The sequence below is a fragment of the Rhincodon typus genome, chromosome 35 (assembly GCF_021869965.1).
Source record: "Rhincodon typus isolate 14 chromosome 35, sRhiTyp1.1, whole genome shotgun sequence".
Taxonomy (NCBI): domain Eukaryota; kingdom Metazoa; phylum Chordata; class Chondrichthyes; order Orectolobiformes; family Rhincodontidae; genus Rhincodon; species Rhincodon typus.
Window position 1 is genome coordinate 16574609 of NC_063366.1, and position 18348 is coordinate 16592956.

Consider the following 18348-nt stretch of genomic DNA (forward strand, 5'->3'; position numbering starts at 1 on the left):
TAATATCACACAGACCGTAATATCACACAGACCGTAATATCACACAGTCCGTAATAACACACAGTCCGTAATAACACACAGTCCGTAATATCACACAGTCCGTAATATCACACAGACCGTAATATCACACAGTCCATAATATCACACAGTCCATAATAACACACAGACCATAATATCACACAGTCCATAATATCACACAGACCATAATGTCACACAGTCCATAATATCACACAGACCATAATATCACACAGTCCATCACTACACCTCACAGTTCATCATGTGAACATAAAATTTCATCATCAAAGACACAGTTCATCAACACAACACATTCAAACATGACAACATACAGGATATGGACACAACAAAGCCCACTACAACAATATATAATCCATTTTCATACACAATCTGTCAACGCAAAGACCAGTATATTATCAAAACACACAGTCTATCACATCACACAATCCATCATCACAAACAGTCCATCATCACAACACACATTCTACATAGAACATTGAACAGTACAGGCCCTTCAGCCCACGATGGTGTGCCGTTCAGGGTAGATCAATCTACCCTGCATACCCTACATTTTACTATCCTCCATGTGCCTATCCAAGAGTCGCTTAAAAGTCTATAAAGTATCTGACTCCACTACCACTGCTGGCATTACATTCCACATGCCCACCACTCTTTGTGTAAAGAACCTACCTCTGACATCTCCCCTATACCTTCCTTCAATCACCTTAAAATTATGGCCCTGCAAAAAAGTCTCTGACTATCCACTCTTTCTATGCCTCTCATCATCTTGTACATGACTATGAAGTCACCTCTTATCCTTTTTCGCTCCTAAGAAAAAAGTTCTAGCTCCCTCAACCTTTCCTCATAAGACCTGCCCTCCAGTCCCAGGCAGCATCCTGGTAAATCTCCTTTGCACCCTCTTTAAAGCTTCCACAGCTTTCCTATAATGAGGTGACCAGAACTGGACACAATATTCCAAGTGTGGTCTGACCAGAGGTTTATACAGCTGCAGCATAACCTCGCGGATCTTAAACTCAATTCCCCTGCCAATGAAAGCCAACACACCATACGCCTTCTTTACAACCCTATCAACTTGGGTAGCAACTTTGAGGGATCTATGGACGTGGACCCCAAGATCCCTCTGTTCCTCCGCACTGCCGAGAATCCTGCTATTAACCCTATATTCTGCATTCAAATTCAACTTTCTGAAAAGAATCACTTCACACTTTTCTGGGTTGAATTCCATCTGCCACTTATTTGCTCAGCTCTGCATCCTGTCAATGTCCCATTGCAGCCTACAACAGCCCTCCATGCTGTCCACAACTCCACCAACCTTCGTGTCATCGTCAAACTTACTAACCCACCCTTCCACTTCCTCATCCAAGTCATTTATAAAGATCACAAAGAGCAAACGTCCCAGAACAGATCCCTGCGGAATACCACTGGTCACCGAGCTCCAGGCTGAATACTTTCCACCTACTACCACTCTCTGTCTTCTATTGGACAGCCAGTTTTGTATCCAGACAGCCAAATTTCCCTGAATCCCATGCCTCCTTACTTTCTGAATGAGCCTACCATGTGGAACCTTATCAAATGCCTTGCTAAAATCCATACACAACACCACATCCACTGCCCTGCCTTCATCAACGTGTTTTGTCAAATCCTCAAAGAATTCAATAAGGCTGGTGAGGCATAACCTGCCCCTCACAAAACCATGCTGACTATTTCTAATCAAACTGTGCTTTTCAAAATAATCATCAATACCATCTCTCAGAATCCTCTCCAATAATTTGCCCACCCAAGAAGTAAGACTGACTGGTCTGTAATTCCCAGGATTATCCCTATTCCCTTTCTTGAACAAGGGAATGACATTTGCCACCCTCCAATCATCTGGTACTACTCCAGTGGACAGTGAGGGCGCAAAGATCATTGCCAAAGGGGCAGCAATCTCTTCCCTCACTTCCCGTAGTAACCTTGGGTATATACCGTCTGGCCCAGGGGACTTATCTATCCTCATGTTTTTCAAAATTTCTCACACATCCTCCTTCCTAACATCAACCTGTTCGAGTATATCTGCCTGTTTCATGAAGTCCTCACAAACGTCAAGGTCCCTCTCACTGGTGAATACTGAAGCAAAGTATTCATTAAGGACCTCCCCTACCTCCTCTGACTCTGCGTACAAGTTCCCTCCACTATCCCTGATTGGCCCTACCCTCACTCTGGCCATCCTCTTGTTGCTCACATAAGCTTATGTGGGGTTTTCCTTGATCCTACCCGCCAAGGTTTTCCCATACCACCTTCTAGCTCTCCTAAGTCCATTCTTCAGTTCCTTCCTGTCTACCTTGTAGACTTCTAGAGCCCTGTACAATTCTTGTTTCCTCAACTTTAAGTAAGCTTCCTTCTTCCTCTTGACTAGGTGTTCCACATGTCTTGTCATCCAAGGTTCCTTCACCTTACCATCCTTTCCTTGCCTCAGTGGGACAAACTTATCCAGTACTTGTAGCAACTGCTCCCGAAACAACCTCCACGTTTCTGTCGTGCATTTAACTGAGAACATCTGATCCCAATTGGAGGTCCGTAGTTCTTGCCTAATAGCATTGTAATTCCCCCTCCCACAATTAAATACTTTCCCATACCGTCTGCTCCTATCCGTCTCCATGACTATAGTAAAGGTCAGGGAGTTGTGATCACAATCACCGAAATACTCTCCCACTGAGAGATCTGACACCTGGCCTGGTTCGTTGCCAAGCACCAAATCCAATATGGCCTCCCCTCTAGTCGGCTTATCTACGTATTGACTCAGCAATCCTTCCTGGACACACCTGACAAAATCTGCTCTATGCAAACTATTTGCACTTAGGAAGTTCCAGTCTAGTTGAAGTCACTCATGACAACAACCCTATTACTTCAGCATCTTTCCAAAATCTGTCTCCCAATCTGTTCCCCAGTGTCTCTGTTGCTATGGGGTCTATAGAAAAATCCTAATAAAGTGACTGCTCCTTTCCTGTTTCTGACTTCCACCCATACTGACTCAGTGGACAAACCCTCCTCCACGACCTCCCTTTCTGCAGCTGTGATACCATCCCTGATTAGCAATGTCACTCCGCCACCTCCTTTACCTCCCTCCCTATTTCTTTTGAAACATCTATACCCCGGAACATCCAACAACCATTCCTGCCCCTGCATTATCCGAGTCTCAACATTCTATCATCACAATGACAACTCAAAGTCCAACATCACCATACAGAGTCCATCATCAAAGCACACTGTTCACCATCACAACAACACACGGTTCATTACCACAACATACAGTCAATCGTTATAACACACAGTCCATTGCCACAACACATGGTTGTTAAAAATGTACCTGTTTATTTTTCTGTGTTTTCAAATCATGAAGTGAAATGGAAAAAGAACCGTTCTAAACAAAACAAGGATTGTTGCGAATGGTCCAGAGGTAAATAAGCTAGCAAAGGCAGCTCACAGTGAAGATGAAGGAATTCTGGAGTATTTATTTTATTGAAAGCAGAGTTCTGATGAGGAAGAAGAGATCTCCTCACAGATCTGCAAACAAAGAATGGATGTTTGCTTATCAAATAGTGGTAGTGCCACATATTCTAAGGAGATATTGCGAGTAGCATATGAAACTCCGATGGCAGAGTATATGGGAATTTGGAAAATCAATAAATAAGTAGATGGCCAAGATTTCATACAGATGTGCAGTTCTCTTAAACATGTCATATACGTCAGACAGTAAGAAAACCTTAACATGTAATTAGACCAGACCCTTGATACCCACGCTATTTTTTAAAGAACCATTTAGTTGGGTGTTAGTAGATTGTGTTGGGCTATTACTGAAGATGAAAGCAGTACATCATTATATCCTTATAATGAATGATATGTCAACCTAATTCCCAGAATCTATTCCTTTAATGATGATTACAACTTGGGTAGAAATGGAAAAGTTAACTCAATTGTTTTTCCTCAATAAGGACGACCAATTGTGGTACAATCTGACCCAGGAAGACATTAGATTTGGGTATACAGTAATTTAAGTCAATTGTGTAACATACACAAACATAGGGAGCTTTGAAAAGATGCCTTCAGACTCTCAAAAACATGACTCAGGCATACTTTCACAAAAACCCACAGTATATCCTAAATTAGTGGATAGTGGTTCGGTTGGTGAGGGAGACAATGAGGTGATTGCACACTATCTCCAGGACACTATGATCTGTGATGGAGGTACCACCCCCAAGCAACATGGGCAGGTGAAAGGGAACAAGAAGGTGGAGCAGGTTGACAAAAAGGCTGCTTTAAGTTGCACACTGGAATTACTGTACGAGCAGTTAGAGACCTCTGTTGAAACCCATAGTCGCTTGTGAGCTTGGTAGAGTATTGAGTATTTATTGGACACAGAGAAGTACATTATAGAGACTGTAACACACATTAAAAATCTTAACGATGTGAATGAGCTAAATCTGACTGACAATCCAGCCTGGAGAAATGACAAGGCACACACAAAAGGTAACAAGTATGAACACTTGCATGGTGCTGCTTTTCTGTCCTGCAGTTGGTTTGGAAATTAATGGTTGACAGAAATTTTGTTACCTCCACATCTGTGCCAGTGTCTTGTCGGGATGTGCTATATGAAAGGGAAAAAGACTGAAGATTACCATCAGTGTACAAAATCTTTCAAAGAAGATGGTGTGATTATACTGAATGGGAGTAAAGAAGAAATAGCAGATCTCCAAAGGAAAATGGAGGAAAGAAAATTCAAAGCCAAACTATTGAAGAAAACAAAGAAGTTGAAGGCAACAGAATCTGTATCAAAATCTGCACTTACTCAAGAAATTGCAGGGCTATTGACCCAGAAACCCAAAGAAAGCAAAGTAGCCACTGGCAAGATACTGAATGGATATTCGAGCATTTCGAACGCAGCAAATGCCCAGTCATTATCATCTTCCACATCCACTGCAACTAGGAAAGCTTGTAAACTTGCTTTTGGTGTCACTAAATGAGCTCTTACAGAAACTGGAGAGAAATCTGAGGCTTACAAATTCCCCTTCACATCCCATAGCTCAGCCAAGCACTTAAGGGAGGAAAAACCCAATTGGATCACACATACAGCTTACTATTCAATGAGAAGGCCAACATTACTTAAAAAAAATGAGTTTGGTTCATTTAAATTGATGTTAATGTTATGAGAATACACATCTATTAAAGTTGATTAGGGAGAAGTTCTTAAATCAAATGTTGCATTATATGTCCACATTTCTAAAAAGACTCAAACCAACATGGAAGGGAGCACAAGAGGACTTGAAAGTGTCACAGGCAAAAATGAAAAAAATGGGCAGATAAACATTCAGCAACAAGAATGTTTCAACAGGAGGTAAGTACTGGGACTGTTGACTTTGGAAGGTAAACCTCAAACAGAAATTCAGTGATCCATATAAAGTAGTTCGGCGTGTTAGTAAAGTGATTTCTCTGACAACAACACCTAATCATAGAAAAAAGAATTGGTTATGTTAGATAGACTTGTTGAAAAGATATTATTGTAGGGAAAAGGGTAAGGAAGAACAAGCATGACAATATGAGTGGAAGATAATAGCGACAATAAGAAGTAGGAGGAGACAGACAATTCTCAAAGTGAACCTCTTAGAGTTCAACTAGCTAATACAGAAATACTGGGATATTTACATAATATGTTCTCATATTTATAGAGAGGAGGATCTTGTAAGACTACTGAGGAAGTATAAGTTAATACACAGAGACATATCTCGATATACTACATTAGCGAGACATGGTGTGGATGTATGAGTGTTAGGACCAAAAAAACAACATCCTTATCAGTTGGGCCCAGAAAAACAAGTGCAAGTGGAAATAGAGATTCAGAACATCTAGAAAGCCACTTGATTGAACCTAGTCAAAGCAGCTGGATGTTCACCAATAGTGTTAGCTCCTTAACCAGATGGATCAACTAGATTCTGTACAGATTATAGAAAGGAAATACAGTCACAAAGACAGATTCATACCCGATTTCATAGTTAGAAGATTGTACTGGCAATGTCTCATTTCTTTTTAAGGGGTATTGGCAAGTTCCATTAACATCAAAGAAACATCCACCTTTGATTCACCAAATGTTATATGCTGTTGTGGGGGTATAGTCTCTCAGGGGAATGTAACAGCAGCTGGCTCTGCTGTACAACAGGATTGGGCAAGATCCAAACGAATGATAGTGGTAGGAGACTCGCTAGTTAGGGGCAGATGTTTCTGTAGGCACGTTCAAGACTCCAGGATGGTATGTTGCCTCTCTGGTGCTAATGTCAAGGAAGTCTCTGAGCAGTTGCACAAAATTCTTGATGGGGAGGGTGAGCAGCCAGAGGTTTTGTGCACCTTGATACTAATGACAGAGGTAGAAAGAGGGATGAGGTCCTGCAGAGTGAGTACTGGGAGTTTGGATAAAGGCTGAAAAGCAGAACCTCCAGGATAGTAATCTCTGGGTTACTACCAGCGGCATACGCTAGTGAGGCAAGGAACAGAAAGATAGGAGAGATGAATGAGTAGCTAAGGAGCTGGTGCAGGGGGCAGGGTTTCAGGTTCTTGGATCATTGGCACCTCTTCTGGGGCAGGGGTGACCTGCACAAGAGGGATGGGTTGCACCTAAACTGGAGGGGAACCAATATCCTTGCAGGAAGGTTTGCTGGTGCTACTCTGCAGGATTTAAATTAGAGTGACAGGGAGCAGGGAACCAGAGCAGCAGATCAGCAAGTGGAGGGATTGAGGGGAAGGTACATGTTACGACCAGTAAATCAGAAAGAAAGAACAGGCAGAGACAGGTAGTAGTACTAATGGCTGAAGTGTGTTTATTTCAATGCAACAGTATTATAAATAAGGCAGATGAGCTTAGAGCCTGGATCAGCACATGGGAATATATTGTTGTGGCCATTACAGAGTCTTAGTTAAAAGAGGGGCAGGACTGGCTGCTCGACATTCCAGAGTTTCGTTGTTTTAGACAAAATAGAGAGGAACGTAAAAGAGATGGAGGAATTGCATTACGAATCAGGGCAAATGTTACATCTGCACTCAGAGGATATACTGGAGGGCTCATCCACTGAGGCAATATGGGTACAGCTCAAAAATAAGATGGGTGCAATCACTCTGATAGTATTATACTATATTCCTCCCAATTGCCACCGAGACATTGAGGCAGATTATGGAAAGATGCGATAAAAACTCAGTTGTCATAGTGGGTGACTTTAATTTCCCCAACATTGAGTGTAACTCCCTTAGACCAAGAGGCTTAGACAGTGCAGACTTTGTTAAGTGCATCCAAGAGGGTTTCTTGAAACAGGATGTGGGTAGTCCAACTAGAGGAGGAACCGTACTGGACCTTGTATTGGCTAATGAGCCTGGCCAGGTGACTGACCTTTCAGTGGGACAGCATCTTGGAAACAGCGATCACAACTCCTTAAGTTTTAAGACTGCAATGAATAAAGATAAGTCAGGACCTTGTGGCAAGGTGCTAAATTAGGGAAGGACAAATTACATCTGTATTAGGCAGGAGCTAGGAAGTGTTAATTGGGAGGAGCTATCATCAGGCAAGTCCAGATTTGACGTGTGGGAATTGTTTAAAGACCTGTTGGTGAAAGTTCAGGACTGGCATGTTAAGGAGGAATGACAAAGATGGCAAGGTAAGGGGCCCTTGGATAACGAGGAGGTTGTGAATTTAGTCAAAAGGAAAAAAAAAGCATATGTAAGATTTAGGAAGCTAAAATGGGACAGGGCCCATGACAAATATAAAGAAAGCAGGAAAGAACTAAAGCAGGGAATTAGGAAAGCAAGATGGGGTCAGGAAATGATCTTGGCAAGTTGGGTTAAAGGGAATCCCATGGCATTCTATACGTACATTAAAAACAAGAGGATAGCTAGGGACAAGGTAGGACTACTCAAGGATAAAAGAGAGAACTCGTGCTTGGAGGCAGAGGATGTGGGTGAGATCCAAAATGAGTACTTTGCATCAGTATTCACCCAGGAGAAGGATAAGGAGGATAGTGAGATTTGTGTGGAGCATGCTAATATGCTATGCCATTTTGAGATCAAGAAAGAAGTGGTGTTAGGCCTCTCGAAGATAAAAGTGGATATGTCCCCAGGGCCCGATAGTATCTACACAGGTTATTGAGAGAGGCAAGAGAAGAGATTGCTGGGGCCTTGACCATTAGCCATTGGCGAGGTCCCGGAGGACTGGCGAGTAGCTAATGTTGTTTCTCCATTCAAGAAGGAAATGAGGATAATCCAGGAAATTATAGACTGGTGAGTGTCACATTGGTGATTGGAAAACTATTGGAAAAAATTCTTAGGGATAGGATTTACACACATTTGGAAAAGCATAGTCTAATTAAGGACAGTCAACATGGCTTTGTGCAGGGCAGGTCATGTCTTACTAACTTGATTGAATTTTTCAAAGAAGTGAAAAGGTGTTTAATGTGCGTAGAGTTGCGGATGTTATCTACATGGGTTTTAGTAAGGCTTTCAACAAGGTCCTTCATGGTAGGCTTATCCAGAAGATTAAGATGCATGGGATCCACGGTGACATGGATTCAGCATTGGCTTGCCTATAGAAAGCAGAAGGTAGTGGTGGCAAGGTGTTTTTCTGGCTGGAGGTCTGTAACTAGTGATGGTTTGCAGGGATCTGTGCTGGGATCTCTACAGTTTGTTATATAGATAGATGAGATGAAAATGTAGATGGTTGAGTTAGTAAGTTTGCAGACAACACAAAGATCAGTGGAGATGTGGATAGTGTAGAAGGTTGTAAAAGGATACAGCAGGATATAGATCAGTTGCAGACAAGGGCAGAGAAATGGCAGAAAGAGTTTAACCCAGGTAAGTGAGAGGTGCTGCACTTTGGGAGATCAAATGTTAAGGAAAAGTATACCGTTAATGGCAGGACCCTGAACAGTATTAATGTACTGAAGGATCTTGAAGTTCAAGTCCATAGCTCCTTGAAAGTGGCCACACAAGTAGATAGGGTGGTGAAAAAGGCATATGGCATGCTTGCCTTTATTGGTTGGGGAATTGAGTACAAGAGTCAGGAAGTCATGTTGCAGCTTTATAAGACTTTGGTTATACCACACTTGGAGAGTAGTGTTTAATTCTAGTCACCAAATTGAAGGAAGGATGTGGAGGCTTTGGAGAGGGTGCAGAAGAGATTAACCAGGATGCTGCCTGGATTAGAGGGTATGAGCTATAAGGAGAGCCTAGAAAAACTTGGGTTGTTTTTTCTGGAGCGGCTGAGGGTGAGGGGAGACTTGATAGAAGTCTATAAAATTACGAGATGCATAAATGAGGTTGACAGTCAGAACCTTTTTCCCAGAGTTGAAATGTCTAAAACTAGGGGGCATTCATTTAAGGTGACATAAGAGAAATTCAAAGGAGATGTGAGGGGCAAGTTTTTTACACAGAGAATGGTAGAAGCTGGAATGAGCTGGCAGGGGTGGTGATCGAGGCAGGCACAATAGTGGCTTTTAAGGGACTTTCAGATAAGCACATGAATGTGCAAGAATGGAGGAATATGGACCAAGGGCAGGCACAAGGGATTAGTTTAATTTGCACAACATCATGGGCTGAAGGGCCTGTTCCTGAGCTTTACTGTTCTATGTTCTATGTTTGAAATGTGCTATCCTAATGTTGTTTGATGCCAGTTGGGTTAAAGAATTGCCCAAGTAATTCCAAAGGTTTATGAATCAAGTTGTAATGAAGTTTAGTAACTGTGTACATTATTTAGATGATGTTGTGGTGTATAGTAACACATGATAAGAGCATGTGAGACAAGTTAAAGATCTGTTTAAGCAGTTACAGTTGGCTGGCTTAAAAATACATTTAGCCAAAAGTGAATTTGGAAAAGCAAGAGTAACTTACCTAGGACATATCGTCGGCCAAGGAGAAGTGTTGCCAAGGACAGCGAAGGTGAAGACTTTAATGGGAATCCCTGTTCCTAAAACTAAACAAGAAATGATGAGATTTTTAGGAATGTGTGGGTTTTACTGGAAATTTGTGCATAATTTCAGCACAATGGCTGTGCCTTTACCAAATTTGTTAAAGAGATAACTGCATGTGGTATAGTCAGCAGAATACCAGGCTGCCTTTGAGAAGGTGAAGACAACCTTAATAAATGAGCCACTGTTGGCTGCACATGATATTTCCAGACAATTCAAAACAGCAAGATGATGCAACGATGTGGAGGTAGGTGCAGTCTTGTGACAGTATGATCAGTTGGGAATAGAGAGGCCATGGGGTACCTCTCTAAGATTCTAAAACGGTATCAGAAGATGTACTTTACCATAGAAAACTATACTTTGGGATTATTCTTGACTCTTCAGTGCTTTCATGTCTATGTCCAACACAGTAACAAGTAAATGCTGAATTTATATTGATCATAATCCATTGGCCTTCATTGAAGTGTTTAATACTCTCAATGCAAGACTATTCAAATGAATCCATCTTTGTGACCATTTCATGTAAAAATGATTCACATTGCTGGAAAGGATAATGTAAAGATCAATGCATTGTCCCCTGTGTAAAATATTGGAATAAATTAAATGATTTGGAGTGCTAGAATTGTATAAGGTTGTATAAGTGTACAGATCAATAGATATAAGTCTTGTGCATTGTTGAGCACGTATTATATATTTTGTGGTGAAAAGCATTTTGAAAATAGTGTTCTACCTCATTAGGGTGGAGACATGTGAAGATTGTAATTGATTTTATTTTGTTGTATTTTTGATTGTGGACTGAAATGGGAAAAGGACTGTTTTAAAAACCAAATATTGTGGAAAGGATTTCTGCTCTTTTTAATAATACTCATTATAAATGTTATTTACACTGCTGTTTGTTCAAGCATTTGGGGAAGAACTGCAGATGGCCTACAGCTGGGGTACAAATGTAGATTCTGCTCGCATGAGGTAGCTAATTCATCTATGGAATTGTGACCAGTTTTCAATGACAAAAGGCCTTCTGCCTGACAACAGTTATGTGATTGGCTTTCAGGGAACTGAAGGGTGGGAATGTTTGGTCAGAAACCATTGGACTGCCAGAAAGAAGGTGCTGTGCTTCTCTGTGACAAAAAAATACTAGTTTATTACCCTGATTAGTTGCTGTAAGTTTTATCTTTTGGATGATTCAGAAACTTTGTAGTTGTGAACCAGTTGCTCTATGGCTCCTGGAAGAAAGCGCAAGTAACTGGAGAAGAAAAATAGATGAACAAGAAGTTTTGACAAGCCAAAAAGATTATTTCAGTCAACCCTATTGACAGAGTCCATTGAACCCCCTTCACAATCTTTCCCTCTACCCATAACACCAATGTGTTTTGTCTGTCTCTCTCTGTATGTCTCTGTAAGAACATTGTACAAGAGGTTTGGAGAATTCACAAGTAGAGTTACATGTTAATGATTCATAGGTATGTACTCGTAGCTGGAATCTATTTATTTATAACAAAAGTAATTCTTGATAAGTATAGAAAACTTTAAGGTTTTAGAGTAGATTTGTTGTGGAAGTTGTGGTTGGTTGGATCGCCGAGCTGGTTAGTTGATTCGCAGACGTTTCATTACCCTGCTGGGTAACATCATCAGTGCAGCCTCCATTGAAACGCTGTTGTGTTTTCCCACCTGTTATTTGAACTCTGGTGTCCATTGAGCTGGATTATCTCACTTTCGGTTTTCCTTCATAATAGAGCGTATACAGGGTCTAACTCTATGTGTTTATTGATGGCTTTCTTAGTGGAGAACCAGGCTTCTAGGAATTCCCGTACTTGTCTCTGCTTTGCCTGTCCCAGCATCCTGGTGTTGTCTGAATCGAATTGGTGGTTTTCCTTATCCATGTGGATGGAGATGAGTGAGTATTGGTCGTGTCTTTTTGTTGCCAGTTAATGTTCGTGTGCCCTTGTAGTTAATTTCCTTCATGTTTGTCCAATGTAATGTTTGTTGCAGTCTTCGCAGGGAATCTTGTATATGACATTGGTCCTGTCCATAGTGGGTAGTGGGTCTTTGGTCCAGGTGAGCAGTTGGCATAGGGGTGGGTTTGTGTGCTACTCTGATGCCCAGTGGTCTTAGGAGTCTTGTGGTCAGTTCAGATGTGTTCCTGATGTAAGGTAGCATGATGAGTGTGTCGGGGCGTGTGGTATCTTTTAGGTGTTGTACGTGTGATAGGCATCTTCTGACCCAATTTTTCGGGTATCCATTGTCTTTGAATACTTGGAAGAGCTACTTTTCTTCTTTATGGCGAAGTTCTGTGCTGCTGCAGTGTGTTGTTGCCCGTTTAAATAATGTTCTCACGCAACTTCATTTGTGTGTGTTAGGGTGGTTGCTGTTGAAATTCAGTACTTGGTCAGTTTGTGTGGCTTTCCTATGTACCTTTGTTAGGAATTCCGCATTGGTCCTGCGTTCCACCATGATGTCCAGGAATGGGAGCTGTTTGTTCTTCTCCTCTTCTCTGGTGAATCTGATCCCGGTGAGGGTGTTGTTTATTAGTTTGTGTGTCTCCTCTAGTTTGGTCCGTTTAATAATGACAAAGTTGTCATCCACGTAGTGTATCCATAGTTTTGTTTGGATTAGAGGAAGGGTCATGCTTTCAAGTCTCTGCATCACCGCTTCAGCTTTTAGTCCAGAGATAGGTGATCCCATGGGTGTCCCATTGATCTGTTCATATATTTGGCTGTTAAAGGTGAAGAGGGTGGTGAGGCATAGGTCCAGTAGCTTCAGCATGTTGTCTGTGGAGATGGTGTCACTAGGGTCTTGTTCTTGTTTTGGTAGTGTTGTCATTGTTTCTCTTGCTAGTGGTATGTCTATTGATGTGAATAGGGCAGTAACATCAAATGATACCATGGTCTCATCGTCATCTATCCTTATATCCTTGATGGAATTGAGGAACTTCTGGGCTGAGTGGATTGAGTGGGGTGACTTGCTGACGAGGTGCTTTAGTCTCCTTTCTAGCTCCTTGGCGAATCTATGTGATGGCATGCCTGGCAGGGAAACTATGGGTCTGAGGGAAAACACAACAGCCCTTCAACGGAGGCTGCACTGATGATGATATCCAGCAGGGTAATGAAATGCCTGCGGAACAACGAACCTGCTCAGCGAGCCAACCAACCACAATAGAAACCTTGTCTGTGCTTCTCGTAAAACTGGTTCTAAAGACAGGGAAATTGGGGAATTTTGCTTACTTTTATAAAATGTCTAACTTTGGTGACTACTCTGGTAACAGTAAGGCTTGAACACAGTTCATGGCAACACACATTCCACCATCAAACAAACAGTCCACAATTACAACAAACTGAATTATCATAGTACATTGTGAATCACAATAGACAGTCCACATTATGTTATACAGACCATGCCTAAACACACATTCCATCATCACAACACACAGTCCATCACAAGGACATGCAGTCTGCCTACAAAACACACAGTCACTCATCACAGCACACAATTCATCATGAGAACACAGTTCTTCACCAGCACAGTTCTTCACTACTATCTACCAGCAAAACACACTGTCATTAAAACACACAGTCCATCACCACCACACAGTCCATCATCATGCTACACAGTCTATCACAACACAAACTCTCATCATATCACATAGTCAATCATCAGAGCTCGCAGTCCAACAACACAGCATAGTCCATCATTTCAAAACAGTTGATCTACATAAAACACAGTCCCTCATTACTTCACACAGTCCCTTATCACAAGACAAAGACACTCATCTCAAGACTCAGATCCTCATTACAATTGACTAACACCACAATACTGACATCACAAACACAGTCCGCCATCACAAGACATAATCCGCCATCAAAGTGCGATCCCTCACCACAACAGACTGTCAATCACCACTCTGCTGTCTATTGCGAGGACACAGTCCATCACCACAATGCACACTTGGTCATCAATACAGTCAGTCAGCAAAACACACAGTCCATTATACGGTCACACAGTCCATCATCACAATACACACTCCATGATAAGGACACAGTTTGTCATCAGAAACACTGTCACTCATCAGAACATACAGTCAATCAACACAATCTATAACCATAACACAGTCCGTCGTCACAACACACAGGCCAACACCATAATACTGTCTGACATCAGAACACACAGAATTCCTCATCACAATACACAGTCCGCCATCACAATACAGTTCCATCACTACAATGTACATTTGGTTCTCGCAAAACAGTCCATCATAAAGTCACACACTCTGCCGTCAAAGAACACCATTCATCCTCAAAATGGACACTGCATTACCACAACACAATCCTTCATCCCAACCCACAGTCTGTCATCACAACCTGTGGAGTTCTGATGGCTTTTCCTTATCGTGTTCACTGCTGCTAGCTTTTCAGCTACCTGGGAACCAATTACATAGATGCTGGCAGGCAGAAGGCCTTTGTCATCAATAACTGGTCATTAGTCCACAGGCCAATCATTTATTTGTTGCTAGTTGAAACCTCCATTTGTGCACAGCCCTTTGCTCCAGCTAATCTGCAAACCATCTACTGCAGCTCGAAGCAACAACTGTATAAATAATGTGTGCAATGAGTTTCAGGTCAATTACCTTCAAAAACTGTGGTAATCCTTATCTTTTCTCATTTGAGCACATAATCAAAATATAGAAAAGTAAAAAGACACAGTCGTTTCACGCCTCTGCTCTGAAAAAAAACCCGCCAATACAAAAAATACATTTCATTACATGATAGCTTATACACAAAAGGCTAAATACTCTCTTCTTGTACAAGCTTATACAATTTACAGATTTAGATTTGATTTATTCAAAAATTTTACACTGGGGACTATGCATCTCCAATTACATTATATTTTGTGGCAATGAGAATAATTTTTACATTAAATAGTTACGAAAAAATCCACCATGTGAATCATCTAACATTCTAAGTTTTAAGCTTCTCAAATGAAGGCCAGTGGATTATCAATGTAAGTTAGGGGTTTTTGTTACAGTGTTGGACATAGACTTCAAAATGCTGAACAGCTAACATCAATCCTAAAGTCCCTTTCTACAGTAGAGTACTTCTTCTAATACTGGATTAATTTCTTAGAGAAGTACTCCACTGGCTTCACTGTTCCTAACTCAACATCCTTTAACAAGACCACACCGGCCCCCATGTCAGAAGCGTCAATTGCCTTTTTGAAAGGTCTGGCAAAGTTAGGGGCGACCGACACTGGCTCATTTATTAAGATTGCCTTCAGTTTCTCAAAGGCAGCCTGGTATTCTACTGACTGTATCATTTTTGCTTGTTTAAGCAACAGATTTCTTAAAGGCACAACTATTCAGCTAAAATTACACACAAATTTCTGGTAAAATCCACAGATTCCAAAAAACCTCATGATTTCACGTTTAGTTTTAGGAATGGGGAATTCCAACAGAGCCTCAATTTTATTGTCCTTGCTAACATCCTTGTCACACAATATGTTCTAAGTAAGATACTTTAGCTTTTCTAAATTAATTTTTGGCTAAATTTGTTAGTACACTAATTGTACTTACTGTAATTGCTTAAACAGGTTTTCCCATGTGTCACTATATCCTAGAACAGTGTCGAAATTAACCATATAACCATGAGCCTCAGCTATGACCTGATGCATAGGCTTCAGTAATGTGGCTGGGATATTCTTTACACAAATGGCTTTATTCAACATTGCTGTAACCTATTTTGTGTAAGAAAAACGGTTATCTATTTAATGTGATGTGAATGGAACTTTCCTGTACTTCTTCATCCATCAATTTTAGAAAGGAGTGAGGCACTGCCAACTCCTTCTATATAGTCTTCCAATCATGGAATTTCTTAACTACCCCAACTACAACTAGCCCAGATAAGTCACACTCCAATTGGACTTTGTACAGTGAAACTGGGATATACTTTTCACTTATCCCATTTACGAATTCTTTAACTTTCATTGAACTCTGTGGAGGATTCAAACTACATCCTTTTCCAGCAAAAGAGTTTCAGTAGCCCCAATATCCCCCAGAATAGTTATAGACTTGGATGCTTTCTTTGAAGAAATAGAGGTTATCTTCCCTTGAGGTAAAAACCCTTCATATCTCTTAGAAACCCTATTTACATCTTGACCACTCACAGCAGTAAGCCTGTAATAACTGCAGCAAGTCCCAAGGGTTTCCTTCTCAATATCCATAATTCTGAATAAATGTGTGCCCATCTTGTCACAGTGGTAATATCTTGGCTCATCTTTTTAACCTCCACCTCAGCATTTTCTCTTCTGATCTGAGGATGAGGCCTTAAGGCATTCTCAGCTATCCAGTTTTTTTTTACCATGGCTGTTCACCTTCTTTTGATTCTCTTTTTTAACACTTCCAAATTTATGAACGTGATCGAAAACAGATTTAGTTTTATTGATTAACTAATTATTGCTGTCTGTCTAGCATTTGCAACACTTTACCCTCAAGATGGGTTCTTATTATGAAGGGTTGAGAGTCTTGTCAAAATTATTTTGCTTAATCCTCTGGAATTCACTATGGGCTTTTATTCTTTCATTCTCAAGATGTGGGTGTTACTGGCTAGGACAGTGTTTATTGTCCATCCCTAGTTGTCCTTGAGAAAGTGATGGCAAGCTGTCTTCTTGAATTACTGCAGTCCATTTGCTGTTGGTACACCAACAATATTTTTAGGAGAGGAGTTCCAGGATTTTGTCTCGGCTGTTTCCTTAAATTCCAGAATCTTTGCCTATTTGTCTCAGGCACTTCATAACTTTTATGCAGTCAATGTAGTTTTCTTTACAGCATCACATCCTAAGAAGTCTCCTCTGCCAGTGAAACATAACATTTCTGCGCTTTAGCTATTAATTTATTCTGTGTGAGCAATATCAAGTCCTGTTTTGCCTAATTCATTTGTCTAGCCATTTTCTCAAAGCACATTAGGAATACATCCACATCCTATTCCTCAGAATTTGATAGGGACTGTGCAAACTTAAACGTTGCCTGTTTGACTTCAAATTTTGATTCAAATTCTCCCCAACAGAGCCTGCATCAGCATTTGATATCTTCTGTTTCTACTGAATCCTTTTGAAGTTGATATTCATATTCATTTGCTTTCTCTTGCAGTTTTAATTCTGGTTTTCTCATTTCTATTCATCTAATTCCATTTCCCCTTCTTAATCTTCAGCTACCCTTTCCTTATCTTTTACAGCTCTTTACTACCTGGAAACCAATCACATACTTCCGAGAGCTCTCAGAGTTCTGAAGAACGGCTGCTAGATTTGAAATATTAACCCTGTTTTCTCTTTACAGATGTGCTGAGTTTCTCCAGCAATTTCTGTTTTTGTTTATTTCAGATTTCCAGCAACCACAGTTCTTTGTTTTATTATACAAACATAAAGTTATTGGCAAGCTTTTATCATTGACAATTAGTCACTAATCGACAGACTAATCAGCTTTATGTTGCCAGCTGACTTCCCAAAATGTTACCAATTTATCTGCAAATGATCTAGTATTGCTTGAAGGAGCAGCTGTCAATCACCACAACACACAATCCGTCACACACAACGCAGTCCATCGCAGATAACATAGTCCATCACATGCGACAAAGTCCAACAGCAGGGCATAGTCTGTCACAGAGTCTGTCACAGTACACAAATCGTCATCACAACAGTCTGTCACAAGAATTCAGTCTATCACCACACCCACTCTATCATCACAACCTGAGTGTTGCCATGACAACACATTAATCATCGCAATGTAAAGTCCATTGTCGCAACACACACTCTATTGGCTACAAACTCAATCCATTTCCACAACAGTATTCCATCGGTGTGACATATAGTTCATTATCCCCAACATACAGTTTGCTTTCACAACACACAGTCTGTCACCGCAACCCACTGTCTGCCTTCACAACACGCACACTATTAACACAACGCACAAGATATCATCACAACAGATGATCCATCATAGGAACACACAGACTGTCACCACAATACACAGTCTGTCAGCACAATCATCAATCCATCACCACAATGCACATACCATTAACACAATGCACAGGGTATCATCACAACACACAATCCATCACCAGAACACACAGTCCATCATCACAGCGCACGGTTCTTCACAAAACACGGTCCGACATCACAACACCCAGTCTTATCACATGAACACACAGTCCTTCTCCACAGCACATTTTCATCTCTAACTGCACACAGTCCATCTCTAACAGCACACCGTTCATCTCTAATTGTGCACAGTCAGTGTTCACAAAACCCAATCCGTCATCGCAACACACATTCTATCATAATAACACATAATCTG

General features: G+C 41.0%; 1 protein-coding gene and 1 pseudogene across 1 annotated transcript in view; one reads left to right on the top strand and one right to left on the bottom strand.

The window, feature by feature from the left end:
- Positions 1–18348, bottom strand: part of syngap1a (synaptic Ras GTPase activating protein 1a) — a 311203-nt gene that overhangs the window by 238549 nt on the left and 54306 nt on the right. The gene's annotated exons all lie outside the window — the stretch shown is intronic.
- Positions 4245–5036, top strand: LOC109938705 (annotated as a pseudogene).